The sequence below is a fragment of the Oryza sativa genome, chromosome 6 (genome assembly GCF_034140825.1).
Source record: "Oryza sativa Japonica Group chromosome 6, ASM3414082v1".
Classification (NCBI taxonomy): Eukaryota; Viridiplantae; Streptophyta; class Magnoliopsida; order Poales; family Poaceae; genus Oryza; species Oryza sativa.
In genome coordinates, this window is record NC_089040.1 from 15,491,858 (window position 1) to 15,508,047 (window position 16,190).

Here is a 16,190-nt window from a genome sequence, read left to right on the forward strand (position 1 = left end):
TTAGCTAGTATTAATTTTGGTAAAAAAAATTATATAAATGTGGGAATGGTAGATATGACCTAATTGCTGCATAATCCACCTTGAAATATTGAATCCATGCTGGTTGTAACCATAGAGTGCTTTTGAATACAATTATTGTGTTCTTTGGGATTATACTATGCTTATATTGCCGCTATAACCTTATATTCGGTTACCGCCTTGCAAATTACTCGTTTTGATAAATGTTATATGTGAAAATGGTTATTTTGATGTTGCTGGACAGAAATTTAAATGTGTGAGTATTGTGAACTGAAAATGGAGATAACTTGTTTTTTAGACTTGGGCGGCGAGTGGTGTACATATGGTGGTAGTTGTACACCGATAGGGGGAGCGTTTGCCTGGATCGATTAAGGACCCCACTCTATGTCACCAACTAATGAAAACAGTACAAACCACATATGCTAAGTATGGGCTGGCCTCAACCTATTAAGTTGTTTAGAGTTTAGCCTTGCATCTTGGTAGGCCGAAGGGTATGGGTTACCGGGTTTTGGTAACTTATCGGAACTTCCTATGGTTTGTGATATGATGAAATTGATTAATGACATGTGGTATGTGATGATTTGAGCGGGTAGTCTGTCCAATACAATGGTGTCATGCCTCGTGAGGGATTCCGGGCTGGGTTCCTTACGGCGCTAGGTTAAAGCGTGGGCCCGCTACCTAGTGGCGCTACCTTGCTAGTAGCGTGGGTAAAACACACATCGTGCTGGTGCAAGGCTAGACAATAAACAATGTAACGGTTTCGTTATGACCTCTAGATCACACTCAATGTGTAGAGTCTGGTGATACCGACGGGTATCGGACAAACTAGAGCGATCCATATCATGTGGGCTTAAAAGTTGTACAAACTCTGCAGAGTCTAAAACTAATCGATTAGCCATGCTCACGGTCATGAGCGGCATGGTGAAGTGTCATGAGTATAGTTGGTGATTTTGATAAACTCTTGTGAACTTGGAAAATGGTTGGAATGTTTTGTTTATGAACTTGGGTAAAGTTCGGTGAATGGTGATGAGATGATGGCGAGTGGTGATGATCTACCTTGAGGGGGTAGATGTGTGTTATTTATCCATTTACATTACAAGTTTTACTTACTCTATACTATTGTTATAAAATTCCGTTGCGAAACATGTTGTGAACTAAAATTGGCATTTATGCAAATTAACCTATACACAGCTTATCCTTGAATATGGCCAACATGTAGTATGCTAGGATTGTTTCTGACTTGCCAGTACATTAATTTGATTAATGTACTGATTTCTTGCTTTCTTTTACTTGTTTTTGCTCAAACCCCGCTGCAGTTAATGACTGTTTCGATGAGGAGTTTGATGCAGCTTGTGATGTTGCAGATTTCCAGGATGGTTCTAACTAGGGATTTACCCTAGTCGGTTTGCCTATGGGCTTTTGGGTAGCACGCTTACCGCATGAACCAATATTTATGGCTTGTCGCCAAGTACTACTTAGAACCTTATTAAGACTATTTATGCTTATTGCTTAGAACCACTTATTATTTTGATATCATGCTTGAGATGATTTATGTGAGACTATGTTGCATTCCTGGGCGACTAGTCCCACATGAGGATGGGTTTGAAATGGTTGAGATAACCAGGGAATATGCCTTTGTTGAGATCGAGTCTCTGGGGTACGCTTTTGGTCGCCACCATCGAGTGGTTGACGGCCATATGACATAAATGACTGGTGTGGCTATTCCAACGGTTGTCTTCTATTTCATATCCAATGGCTTAGAGCCTATGTAGTGCACTCTTCAAGACATGTCGGGGTCTGCGATGAGGTTGGATGGTTATCGTATTTATTTGGGCTTTATTTGAGACCCCATCCATCCAGATATTTCGCGCTGACATGCCTCGGAGCGTTGCACCACCTAGGCTTTGGGACGTCCTCACATTGAATGTGGTCTAGAGGTCATAACGAAGCCTTTACATTATTTATTATCTAATCCTTGCATGAGCACGATGAGTGTTGTTCCACACTAAGTCTAGAATCTTAATGTCATTATATTGGAGGGGTCTTTACCAATATAACGCCATAGGCAAGCCGATACAGTCGCTTCCTATGTGGCACTCAACGTTGTACGTGAGGCGGAACATTACAGTCGTCCCCTCACGCGGAACAGTATAGTCGTTCCCTACCAAACCATAAATAAAAGTGAGGCGAAACGTTACAGTCGTCCCCTGATAAACATCATACACATAAAAGGCGGATCGGTACAGTCGTCCCCTTTGCATAAACACAAATAGCCCTACAGTTCACTCGTAGACACTATCGCTACTACAACGGCCTCCCTAATGCAAGGATAGATAATAAACAACTTAATGAGCTAAGGCCATCCCATACTAGCACATGTGGTTGCACGGTATACATAATGAACATACATTGAGTGAAAACCTTAGGTCGGTTTGGGCGCACACTCCCCCTATCGGTACACAACTAATCACCATATGTGCACCACTTGAGGCCCAAACCTAAAATTCAAGTTTTCCATCATTTTATTTGTCAAATACTTCATTTATTCATCTATGTCCAGAATCTAAATAAAATCATTTTTCATGTTAATATGAGCCCAAGTGATAAGTAAAATCATTCTAAGCATGGCTAAGAATATAGTAAACTAGTGACAATGTAACTCATATTCCAAGTAGTAATAGGATATAATTACTAAGGTTAGGAATGAGTGATATGGATATATGTGGGGTTAAAGTGATAATGCAAGTAATAAGAGTTTGTCTAACAAGTTTTACAAAATTTTAATGTATTAGTGTACAATCGATATGCAAGATTTGCAAACATTTTCAATAACCTCCAAAAACATAGGATCAACTTGATCAAAGAGAGAGGGAGGTGGGACTTTCCTTGAAACTGGAAAAAATCAGCACCTAAATCACTTCTTCACCGTTTAAGCAATCATCTAAATAAAGTACACATTATGCAATTAAACACCGAATTATGCGAAAAATCCAAAATGCTCTAAAATGCATGATTTGTGCACAGTGGATAGGTACTGGTCTAAAATGAATTTAGGTGAAATAATTTCTATTTTATCTCTTTTTATTTGGGAGTTATGAATTTTAGAAGTTTGCTTCGGTATAGGATATTATTTGCCAAGGTAGTGTTATAAAATATTAAAATATTTTTACAAAGTGATTCTTATTAACTTTTACTCCACAGAGATGTAGGGAAGTATTTTCTAAGACTAACACATTTGGTTTCACAATTTTTGGAGTTATAATGATTTTCTTATGAATTTTACAAGTTATAACGTGTTGTATGCATATAATGTTTTACATGCATATGTCTTGAGAGCTTTATATCCAGAACATAATACTTCTTGATTGAGTTGAGTAAAAGGAATAATTTGGTTAACTAATCCATTTTTAGTTCATAAGCTTATGGTCTTATTATCGTGGTTTAGTTCATAAGCTTATGGTCTTATTATCGTGGTTCATATTTTTATAGACTAGGGGAGATCTAGTCTATGCTAGTACCTAGAAATTACTATATGAGCTAAGTTCTTCTAAGTTTTGGTGGATGGGGATAGAACTATGGCTCCACTGGTCCTAATAAGTTTTATTTGGATTTATTTGGAGCTACCATGCATATATATACTTATTCATATGTATTGTTTAACCACTATTATGTGTTTAGTACCTATACTACCAAATTAAGGTTTAGAGCTATGGTCTGAACAGAGGTTGCCATATTTCACTCTACTAGGTTGAAGTATATTACTTGCTGGTTCTATAGAAATTTGGTTCACTTCATTTAGACTAAAGATGAATTTTCTACAAAATTTACAATTTAAGGTATGCTCTATGTTGGTTATCACTTACATAAATATTTAGAGGCTTTTATTACACAGTAAGTATATAATTTTATATTATAACTTGGAAGTATATGTTTTGGTAATTCTACAGAACTTGGGTTTACTCAAAAAGGATCTAACATGAATTTTATATAAACTTCTAAATTTCAGCCCACAGAAAACTAATTATTTTGTTTATACTAGTTTTAGAGACATTAGGTACAAAGTAAGTATATTATCTTATTTCACTTTACAGTGGAGAATAAGTTGGTGATTCTGTCGAATGTGAATTTACCCTAAAATGAGTTGAGATGAATTTTGTATACATTTTATAAGTTTATGTATACTTTATGTATGATTTATCTTATATGAATTTTAGAGGCTAAATTTGTACTGTTAGTGGAAGTTTTTATTCCATAACATTAAATTACATAACTTGGTGAGTTCATAGAAATTTGTTTCATCTAAAAATGAGCTATATTTAATTTTATATGGATTTTACAAGTTTTAGGTACTTTTCTTTTATAATCTCGGATTTTTGTTTCCAAAGGGTCCACTGTCAGTGATTTGCGAATATGCAGAAAGACCCTTCAGGTTTTCTAAGAATAAACCCGCAGTCCTAGGCCCATATGCCATTGAGTGGAAAAGTTACATATTGAATCTTGGAAAAAGTACAAATTACCCCTCCGAACTATCACGGTCGTCCGAATTACCCCCTACCATAAAACCGGACATTCTTCACCCCCAACTATGCAAACCGGACGAATTACCCCCCTCGACCCAATCCGCGGTGGTTTTGGTCTACGTGGCATACGCGTGGCAGTCCAGTCAGCAACTTATTTATTAAAAAATAGGTGGCCCCACCTGTCAGTTTTTTTTCTCTCTCTCCTATCCCCCTCTCTCTCTTCTATCCCTCTCTCTCTCTTCTCCTTCAGAGTTCAGACGCGGCGGAGGCAGCAAGCGCGGGCAGGGGCGAGGTGAGGTGAGGCGGCAGCCGCTGGGAGGCTGCGTGCTGCGGCCGCATCGACCTCGGGGGCCTCCCGGTGGATGGCGGCGGCGCGAGACGAGGGAGCGGCGGACGAGCGGATGGCAGCGCGCGGGGCTGGGCGATGGGCAGGCGGCGGTGCGAGACGAGTGGGCGGGCGCTGGACGATGGACGACTGCATGCAGCGGCGGAGGCGTCGGTGCATGGCGACGGCGCGAGACGAGGGAGCGGCGGACGGGCGGACGGCGGCATGCGGGGCAGGGCAGTGGGCAGCGGCGAGGGACGAGGAGGCGGCGCGAGACGAGGGGGCGGGCGCGGGCGGTCAGCGGCGCGCGATGGCGGAGCCCGACCTGGGACACAGAGCTGGCGGGCGCGCGAAATGAGGAGGCGGCGGCGACATGGGACACAGAGCCAGCGTGGCGTGGGATGCGGCAGCGACGGCGGACAGGGGCGAGGGCGGTGGCTCGCTTGGGCGGACGAGGGCGGAGGGAGGGGAGGGGTCGCGACGAGGAGGGAGATCGTAATGGGGAGGAACATGCACACGACAACGTTCGCGGTGAAGGAGCTCGACACGGACGACGAGGAGACCGAGGAGCGGGAGGCCGCCATGGCTAGCATCCTCGAGCTCTACCGCCGCAACCTCATCGAGCGCCAACCTCATCTACCGCCGCTCACAGCCGCCTCCGCGCCCACCCGCCTCCGGCCTCGTCTCCTTGTCTACCGCACGCAGCCATCCTTGCCGCCAGCCGCCCGCCGCCCGCAGCCATCCCCACCGCCGGCCGCCCGTCGGCGTCGGCTCCTCGCTAGCCCGCCGCCCGCAGCTATCCGGCCCATCCCCGCCGCCATCCGGCCTATCCCCGCCGCCGGCCGCCCGTCGGCGTCGACTCCTCGCCCGCCCACAGCCATCCATGCCGCCGGCCGCCCATCGGCGTCGGCTCCTCGCCCGCCCACCGCCCGCCGCCGGCCACCCGTCGGCAGTCGGCTCCTCGCCCGCCCGCCGCCTGCTTTGTTCACCGAGAGAGAGGGGGAGAGAGGAGTGAAAAAGTAATGCTGACAGGTGGGCCCCACCTGTTTTATTTGTTTTTTTTTTGCTGACTGTACCGCCACGTGTGTGCCATGTAGGCTGAAAACCGCTTTGAATCGAGATCGGGTTGTAATTTATCCGGTTTTAAGTGTTTGGGGTGTCAAATGTCCAGTATTATAGTTTATGGGGGTAAATCATACTACTGCAATAGTTCGGGGGGTAATTCATCATTTTTCCTTGAATCTTATAGTTGTTTAAATTCTCGAAATGAGGTCCCTGTCTCAGTACAGAGGCAGAGCAACCATGGCTGAGCTCGATCTCGGGCTCGCCGGCGGCGTTTGGTGGCTTGGTGGGGTTGAGGTCAAAAGATAAAATGAATAGAACGTTCTCGCGATTTTATTCCTCTTCGGGTGGCAGTGCATGTGCGCCTACAGCTATGTAGTGTTCAAATGGGTGCATGCATGTGTGGCTACGAGGTTCCTGGAGACTCACTGAAGGACACACTAGGGTCGGCGATGGCTGGACAGTGACGATGACCCGAGAAGAGTTCCGGCGGCGGCAGAGAATGGCATGGCGACGGCGTCAGCTTCTCCTGGCCTTCGGGCTGTCAAGGAGAGGAGGGGAATAGCTTAGAGAGAACCTAGGATGCTTTAGATGCGAGGAATTGCGCCGAAGCTCTCCCAGGTTTGAGGAATTGACGACGATGGCCGGCGACCGGAGTTGGAGAAGACGGCGATGATCTCCCTCGTCGGTGCACGATTCTTGGGGATTCTTGTGGGCTTTAGCAGAGGAGTTCATGGTGGTGTTTGTGGGGCAGAAGCTCGGCTTGAGATCCACCGGATTGACAGGAACGGCGACGCGATCCACGGCGGCGCTCCAGGCTTGCTCCAGATCAGCGATGGCGAGGTCCGCGTTCCCGAACGTCCACTGCATGAAATCGACTGAACTTAAGGGGAACGGAACCTGCACTGAGAGGAGACAAGGGAACGGACAAGAGATCGAGACAACCGCGGCTCAATAGGCGATGCGACGGTCGTCATCCTTGCGGCCGGCGATGGAGTTATGGGCGGCGGAGAAGCAGGGCTCTCTCTCTCGGTTTCATCGGCTCAAGAGCGAGAGTGAATGAGAGGTGACGCGGCTTTGAGTTTTGGAGGAGAAGCTTTCACGCTGCCACGATAGTGAACACGCATCGAGCACCCTTCTTGCCATCGATCTCTCTCTCTCGCCTGTGCTTGCCAGTTGAAGCGGTGGAGGAGGTAATGGACAGGGTTGGAGCTAGCCTTAGGCACTGTCGAGTGGGCCCAGATCGATGGAACCAAGGCTACGGAGAGTGAGATGGGTAGAAGTCTGAGTGAACTTGATTTTTAGTTTAATTTTCGGAATTATTTTCTCCTCTAACTTTGTAACTCCATAATTTAATGTGTGGACCAGATTAATTAGTGTAGATAATTAGTGTAGATTTTACTGATGGTAGATGTTTATATCTAGATTCCATTTTCTTTGGTTACACCCAAGAATAATGGGTAGACTGCTCACAGAAATTAGACAAAGATGGGCTATTCAAAAGTTAGATCAAATTTTTAGGAGACCTAAACAGAAGATAAAAATTCTAAAAAATATATATTTATTCATGATAAGTAATCTAGTATTTAAATAAATTATTTACCATATTCACTTATGTGCAGTTAAATGTACTTTTGGATGAAGTATGGCTTTAGTCGATTAAAGTTTAATTTGATTTCTTATAGTTGTCTGCTTTGACTGATTAATTTGACGCATCAAACTTAGTTATTAATTTGTACCAATATTACAGTGAATTTCTTATGCTAAACATAGTTTACATAAATTTTCCATGATTTTATCTTGCATAGATTATTTTAAAGAATTAGAATGACCTTTCTTTGTATATGTGTTCCTACTTCATAAATGCATCTAATATTATTATAGGGTTTTTTATTAAACTTCTTTTAAGCTGAGAAGATGATATTTGAGTTTAACCTTAAGTCCACATGTTATCTTCTCAAAGTTAGCTATAGATATGCTTAGTGAAATAATTCTTTTAGGTTATGCTCATGAATCCTAACATGAGATGCAAACCAAAATCCAAATACTTAAGGACCTAAGTCAAGTCATCCTTTATGCATATGCGTGCACACATGTATGATTGCATTTATGCTCAGGTTAGGAATGAAAAGGCTTTATTTGTTTCTCAAATTTTATTTATGCAATAGCTTAGGTTGGTCTCACCACCTAAGTTAAAACGGAAATTTTTGGCTCTTAAAATTGTAGAAGTTAGCTTATAACTATTTTGCCAAGAAATTTTAAGTCCTAAAATTTCAGGTATGTGACACATACCAGGATTTTCATCTAGGAAAAATTTTGAGGAAAATTTAAAACTTTTTGAAAGCTAATGCAATTGAGAATATATTAGTTGGTAATAGAGTTAAAATCCTGTAAATAGAATTAAAACACAAAGTTTTGTTGGAACAAGATTAGAGCTAAGCCAAAATTTGATTTTATAAAATCTTGAGTTAACAAATCTCAATTCAAATAAGTTGGTTTAACCATAAAATAGGAATTTAATTCTTTAGGTTCTGCATTTCTAACCTAAGCAAAATATTTGTGCTAAATAGAAACAAATGGAGATATAAGATTTAAAATAAGCAAAACTTAAAATGGAAATAAATAGACTTGGTTGTATGTGCATTTTATTATTTTAGGTTTTTTTTGGATATTCTTGGTGCATCTCATAATAGGTTTCATATGCATGTCATTTCTAAAGAAAACTCCTAAAAATAAATCAAGCAACAATAAATTGCACCAAAATTCTCATAAATACTAAACAACATCCTAAGTCTACAGTAATTTTAGTTTTAATTTATCACATCAATTGGTACCTCAAATAGTTCCAACAACTCACCTAGAAATATGGAAAAACAGCATATCATTTAGCCTACTTTACACCTTCACCAAAATTTAACCATAACTTATCTAGCTAAACCACTTGGTCAGAATGTTAACTGTAGTATACTCTACCACCTGGTGAATGACTTAATTAAATTCAAAATGTAACCATATGAAATAAGAACCACAAGTTGCTTAAACAATATTTAGACTGCAGTCAACATAGTAACTTTACTAAATTACCATGGTAACTCAAAAAGTAATTAAATCTTGAAACTTGGCACATTGAACCATCAAATCCTTGTCCACTTTGCAGCAACCTTGTCTCCCCAAAATTCTAAATTAAATGGAAGAGAGAAGAGGGATTAAAACCACATATTAGAATAAATTCAACACTTTGAAAATTTAAAGCTTCTAGGCCTCTTGTTCTATTTCTCTCTCTTACAAGTGGGACCAAGCCATTGTGGGACCCATGTGAGATCCTCATCACAGCCAACTCATCATCTACATACTTCTCATTTAATTTATTTTTCATTTCTCAAAAGGTGAGAGAAGAGTTAAAATACAATTTTCACCAAATTCATACCCTACCTCACTAATTCTTCTAGGAAGCATCTACATGGACCCACTTATCATTCACACATCAGCTATACACCTTAGTTAAAAACACTCCATTGATCTTTCTTTTGTTTAAATCAAAGACAAAGAAAGAGAGAGGGAGTATAAATCAATTTTCACCCTAGAACCTAACCATACCTCACATCTTCTCCTAGGAAATCACTAAATGAGACCACATGACAGTCATTATAACTACATTGGGTAAGGTATAAGTGGTAGCACAGCCTAAACCATGCCAACTCACTCAAAATCGTGTCAACACCACATATGGACACCTAGCTTTCACCATGCCACCTCAATCTTCACCATTAACTAAACCGACTAGCCACAGCAATATTCGTCACACCCTCATCGTGTTCCACTAGGCAAAACACTACGAAACCTCGGAGAAGCCTAGAACATCTCATTCTTCTCTCAATCCGAAGGTGTTTGATCCAATCTTAGAGACCTCTGGTGAGCTTCGCCGCACAATAATCATGGAAAAATGATCTGTAAATAATGCCTAACTCGTTCATGTCCTTTGTTTTGCCTGTTGCATGGATCGAACATCTTGTGTCGAGCTCGTCGGTGTCCTCGGTGTCCAGAGCGCCGCCGCTCGTTGCGCCGCCGTTCCCGTCGATCTCGTCCATCTCAGAGCAAACCGCTGCACCATCATCTTCTCCAAGGTTCCAGGAGGAGGCCATCCAAGCGAATCGCGCTGAAGAGCCGCCGACAAAGAGATCCTTACTTTCTTCCTCAACTCCGGCCAATCGCCGCCGTCGTCGATTCCTTCTTCTCCGGTGAGCTCAAAACAAATTCCTCGCATATGGAGTATCCCTATGACCTAGCTAACACCGAGCAATCGCATGCATGGCAGCTCGTTGCGGGAATTAAGCTAGCGTCGTCTTCCCGGAGTTTTTGCTGCCACCGCCATGTCTCTACGTTGTCAGGACCTCCCTAGCCCTGTGCACGGTTTGGTGAGCTTCTTGGACACCCTTAAACACACATGCATGCATCGATTTGTCCAGGGCAAGCTCATAACTTCATATGTATCGTAGCCTTGAAGCCACTGCCGCTCGCGCTGCCTCCGGCATCAATCCCGGCCATCTTCGGCGACAAGGCGAACATCGTCGGGTGCGCAAGAGCCTGGCGCACTTTTCTCATTTTGGGTGCGACGTCGGCCTCGCCGCCGTTCGCCGCCGACATCGACGTCAAGCCGCCGGCCGGTGAAGCTCTGATGCTGCTGCTGTTTCCTCCTCTGCCGAGCCTATGACAGGTTGACCCCACTTCATTAAGCACCAATAACTGTAATTAGAAAATAGTTTAAATCGGCGGCCGGTCACATTTAGCGGCGGCCGGTCCGGTACTAACCTTCTCCGGTCGTGTGTGTTGGCGCTGTCGGTGTGTGGGTGGTGGTTTTTATTTTCCTTTTTCCTGATTACGACCCTCTAGGGTTGTAATCTTGCAATTTTTTCCTTCTCTATAGAAATTCGCACCGTCTTGTGCGAGCCGTTAAAAAAAAGAAAATAGTTTAAATCATGTAGGGTTCTATTTGTAAATAACTAGAGCATGACATGTGGGACCTGAATCTAATTATAAATATACAAAAACTTGAGCACTCTTAATGAAAATAGAATTAGACATGTGCTAGGGACGTCGGGACCTAATCCTAGAAACTCCAGGGACTATTCTGCACATTTTCCTCACTGACCGGTGGACCCAATCCTTTTAAAATCTGGAAAACAGTAAGAAAAATACTCAAACCAATAATTGTTCAACAGAAAAATGACCAAACTTGTAAGATGCATATAAAATCCATTTTAGCCCATTTTGTGATGAATCAAATTTCTGTGAACTCACAAACTTATGAACTTTAATTTAGAAACATAAAACTTGGCACTTACAGTAGAAGAAATAGCTCTAATAATTCACATAACAATTAATGAACATAGAGCAATCTCTAACTTAGAAATTCATATAAAATTCATCTTAACTTAATTTGGAGTGAACCAAGTTCCAGTGTGCTCACAAAATCATACGCTTGATTTACATGAACTAAAACTTGATACGTTCTGTATTAAAATCATCACCAACTATTTAATTGGTAAAATAACTAGGATGGTGTAAATTAGAAACTATCAAATCCATAAGTAATTCATTTTAACTCCAAATGGGCAAAACTAAAATTTTTTTAGTTTCATGGAGGCATGTACATTAGTTCTGTAAACAAATCTTAGAAGAAAACATATCTAGAAACATCACTAAAACTTGAATAATGAGTTAATATTAAAGAACGGTTTAGAAACTTCTGAAATTCATATCAAAATGAATACAACTGCAAATGAAGTGATTCCAGTTCTGTTAGATTGGCAAAATCATGTACTTAGTTTTTATAAATTAAAATATGGCACTTACAGTACCCAAAACTTGTATAAAATTTGAAATAGTTAACAACTACTATAATAAATCACTTAGCTTGTAAAATTCATAATAAAATCATGCTAACTTTAAAAATTATGAAACCAATTTTGTTGAACTCCTGTGAGCATTCCCTTCACTGCAGCAAGCTAGAATTTCACAAAACTTGACCCTAAAATGCACCTAAGGACTACTAGAGCTTAATTGATCTAGTGCTAGTATTAAACTTTGAAAATTTATAACTCCCTAATGCAAAGTAATAAAATATAAATTCTTTCACCTAAATTCATCTTAGACCAGTACCTAACCACACTAGTAAACTCATGCATTTTAGAGCATTTTGAATTTTTATATGTTTTGGCATTTATCGTTACCGTTATTTCTTTTAGATGGTGAATTCGTTATCAGTGAGGTGATTGGATTTATAGCTAGGAAGGTCTCATATCAACCAAGGCAAGTGTTGCCATTCTTTTGAACATATTGAATCCTATATTTTTGGGCTAAATATTTTGATTGTAAAGTTGCACGCGTAATTCTGATTAACGGTACTTTCAAAACTATAGATTGTAGTTCTACCTTTAAAAGATGCATGAATCCCCTTTTTAAAATCACCCCTTGCTGTTTTGAACCTTAGGATTAATTAGATTACTTTAATTGTGCTCATATGAGTATGCTATGCTTTTATAAAGTGTAAATGCTTAGCCTTGCCTAGTAATAAATAAAAACATGGTTATGGATCACTTATTATACTTTTGAAAACCCTTTTGAACATTATGGACAGAGGTGATTCTCTGATTATTTGTGAAATAAAATGAGATAAAATGTAATTTTAGACTTGGGCGGCAAGTGGTATGCATATGGTAGTAGTTGCATACCGATAGGGGGAGTGTTCGCCTGAGTCGATTAAGGACCAAACATGATATCATCCATTGTGTTTACCGTACATCCACATGTGTCTTTATGGGGGGATCTTGGCCTATTAAGTTAAGCACTTGTCTAACCTTTTATTCGGGAGGCCGTTGTAGTATAGGTAGGGGCCACGAGTGTACTGTGGGCTACCTAGAGGAACTACCCATGTGTGTGTTGAACCTTAGGACGAGTGTACTGTTCCTAAGTGTGTGATCGTAGGATGATAAATTCCCTACGTGTGTGATTTCCATGAGGGGATGAGTGTACTGTTCCGCCTCATGGCATGGGCGTCTAAGTCTGTCCAATACAACGATACTGTGCCACGTTGGTGGGTTCCCGTTGTGTCCACTACCACGGCGTTAAGTTTAAGGCGTGGGCTCGCCACTTAATGGTTCTCAGTCATATAACGTGTATGGCCTAGGATGGAGGAACACGTATCGTGCTCATGCAAGGTTAGAAAATACTTAATGTAAAAGCCTCGTTGTGACCTCTAGACTAGAGATGAAAACGGTCGGAAATGGTCGGAAACGGTACATTATTTTATTTTTTTTTTGAAAACGAACGGAAACGGTCGGGAAATCTCCATATTTATGAATTCATCTATTTAGTGCCAACTTCAATGCCACATTGACATAAATTAAAAAACTAAATTTTGAAAACGGTAACATCGGTAAAAATATTATTATTATATTAGTTTTGCCGAAACGGTATTGGTACGGTCGGGAACTTTTCATACCGTTTTCACCCTTACTCTAGACCGTACTCAATGTGTAGAGTATAGTGGTACCGACGGGTACCGGACAAACTAGACCGATTCACATCATGTGGGTAAAGCTGTACAAACTCTGCAGAGTTCTAAAAACTAATCGATTAGCCGTGCTCACGGTCATAAGCGACATGATGATGTGTTATGTGTATAATTTTGTGCTTTCTAAATGTTTTTAAAACTAAATGATTTGAGATGATGATAAGATTGATATATGTGATGTGATTGCCTTACTTCCCGTTATGTTGTAAGGGAATGATGTCTATCTATGTTGATATCATGCCATGATTAATATGCTTTACATATTGCTTAAATGATTTGCTTAAATTGCGTTACAAATGGTTTGCCAACTAAAATTGGCTTTATGCTGAAAATAGAGACCACAAATAGCCTTCCTTTGACTTAGAGCTTTCATGTATGTAGGTTCGATAGTGCCCTTGCAAGTAATGTACTGAGTCTTGCCATGTTTTGTCTAATTTATGTTTTGCAGGAATAGGCTTAGTTTAAGTTGAGTGATGCGGGTTTCGACTGCTTCTTCTAGGATTTGAACTTAATGGGGTAAACCCCTAGTCGGTGTGCTTGAGGATTGGGTAGTCAAGCTTCCGCTGTTCTCTGATATAGTTATATTTGGCTGGTCGGCCTATTGTTGGTATTTCTTAACGACATCACTAGAAATATAATTTCCAGCAATGGCGCAGAAATACTTCTGGTATATTATGGTTACAGAGTTCATCCGCAAGCGCACGGATATACCATTGTAGCATTTCACCCGAGAGTATTCCAAGGGTATCGTATTTATTTTATCCTGTGGGAAGATCATGTAGAGAGAGCTTGACTAATAATTTATATATTACTTGTGATAATCATATTCTAAACAGGGGTTAAGATAATCCAAGGGTAGAGTGACACACCAGCATTAACTACTCATTCTCATAATAAATCATCTAAGCTAAGTGGAAAGAAAAGAGGAAGAAAATCTATTCCTATACTTCTAATATACATAGTATACATACATTCTAGTTAATTGATATACTAGCTAATACCCTTTATCCGATGCTCTCCTGGTACTTCGAGAAGCCATCCCTGACTACCGAGTTCCTTACGACAGCCCGTTATGACCATACAACCGAGGCTAAATACGGAGGAATACCCTCCCCAGGGAATTAACTTAGGATTATATACCGGCGCGGAGGAATACCCGTACTGAGCTGTCACCATCAGCGGCCCACCTCTCACCCACAATATATAACCCCAAATAATGATATCCCGTAATCTAGACACCACGTCTAAACTACCAGATACTACTCTAATATCATCGTCATGACATAGAGTAATTGCATAAGCAAACAATATACCCGCACCAAAGCATCTCCCAGATAAGCTAGCCGTATATTTAGTATAACATGAACATAATATAAAGTAGGCATTCATATACTCGGAAAGTATTTCAATACCATAAATATATTTAGAAGAGTATTCTAATAAAAGTACAAAGCTTACAAAAGAGAAGAGAAAAGCTACTAGAGCCATACCTGAACTCTTCCGAAGGCTTCCGGACTCCTGATTTCTACTCTATTCCTATTCCACCAGCTAGATACTACTAAACTAAACTTGAGAGAAATGAGAGAGCTATTGCTTGAGGTGTGTGAGTGAAGTGAGAATGAGAACTCCTTTTATAGCCTCCCAATAACGGTTGTGACGGTTGGAATGGTCGGAAATACCCTCCAACCGCCATTGGGGGCTAATCCACACCGTCCAGGCGAAGCCCTGGATCGGATGGCGCTGGTTCGGTCGAACCTGGGGCCGACCCAATCCAGTCCAATTTCGGCTGGTAGCCTCCTCCGTTGTTCTTCTATGCAGACTTGTGAATTTTGGCCCAGTTTGTCACGTCAATTCTGAGTTCTTGGCCCATTCATACATAAGTCTGGTTCTCAACATCATCCGATTGATTTATCATTTCTCCTCCACTTTATTATCATTCTCTACAAAAGGTTAGTATACCTAATACTAGTGGAATATTATTATTCTAACAAACATATGCATTGCAAGCATCACTAGTTCTCGTCTATTTTGGTAATATTGACGGTCGAAACTGAAAGATAACGACCGTCAACACCTATGTATCTATTTAGTAGTTGTAATCTAAATTTTATTTGCTTTAGATGTATTTTGCTATGTATATTCATGCTTGAGATGAAAGTGTGAATCTAGTGCACATCCTGGGAACTAGATTCACATGAGTATGAGTTAGGAATATTTGAGATGTTGTAGATCTTTTGCCATTTTTGTCAAATCTCCTGAATGTGTAACACATCTGGTCGCCACCTTTGAGTGGTTTGACGGGCATATCTCAGGCTGAAGTTGACCGGCAGGCTAAAGGCCCAGCAATGTCTCCAATATTCCTCTCTCGAGGCGTCGGATATTTCATTATGCTTGTTTGATGACTTGAATTATTCATTTCATCTCTCAATTATAATGGAAGGTCCGGAGAGCCTACGACAGTTTGGCCCATTTGGAGGTTTTTAATTGGGTTTATGGGTCCAAAACTCCTTAAGTTCGGATACGAGTTTGATTCTCATCCTCCTTCATGTATATTTCCTCTCAACCTTGGTAGTTTATCACCTGCATACGAATATACACCAACACTCATGAAAATCGTTAGAAATAAACCCCACCACTATGTTGGATGTTTTATATTTATTGTTTATGCAGATATTGACGGCGTTAATTTGGT

The 16,190-nt window shown here is 41.1% G+C and overlaps 1 long non-coding RNA gene across 2 annotated transcripts; it reads left to right on the forward strand.

Moving 5' to 3' along the window:
* Positions 1-9,709: 9,709 nt before the first annotated feature.
* On the forward strand, positions 9,710-14,250 carry LOC4341007 (uncharacterized). 2 transcript variants are annotated; one of them, XR_010742115.1, is made up of 4 exons: positions 9,710-10,163; positions 10,241-10,340; positions 10,422-10,639; positions 13,947-14,250. It is a non-coding gene; the product is annotated as an uncharacterized lncRNA (long non-coding RNA). The 2 variants fall into 2 exon arrangements; XR_001546688.3 differs by lacking the exon at positions 13,947-14,250 and having other exon boundaries at positions 9,711-10,163; positions 10,422-10,906.
* The last annotated feature ends 1,940 nt before the right edge of the window (positions 14,251-16,190 follow it).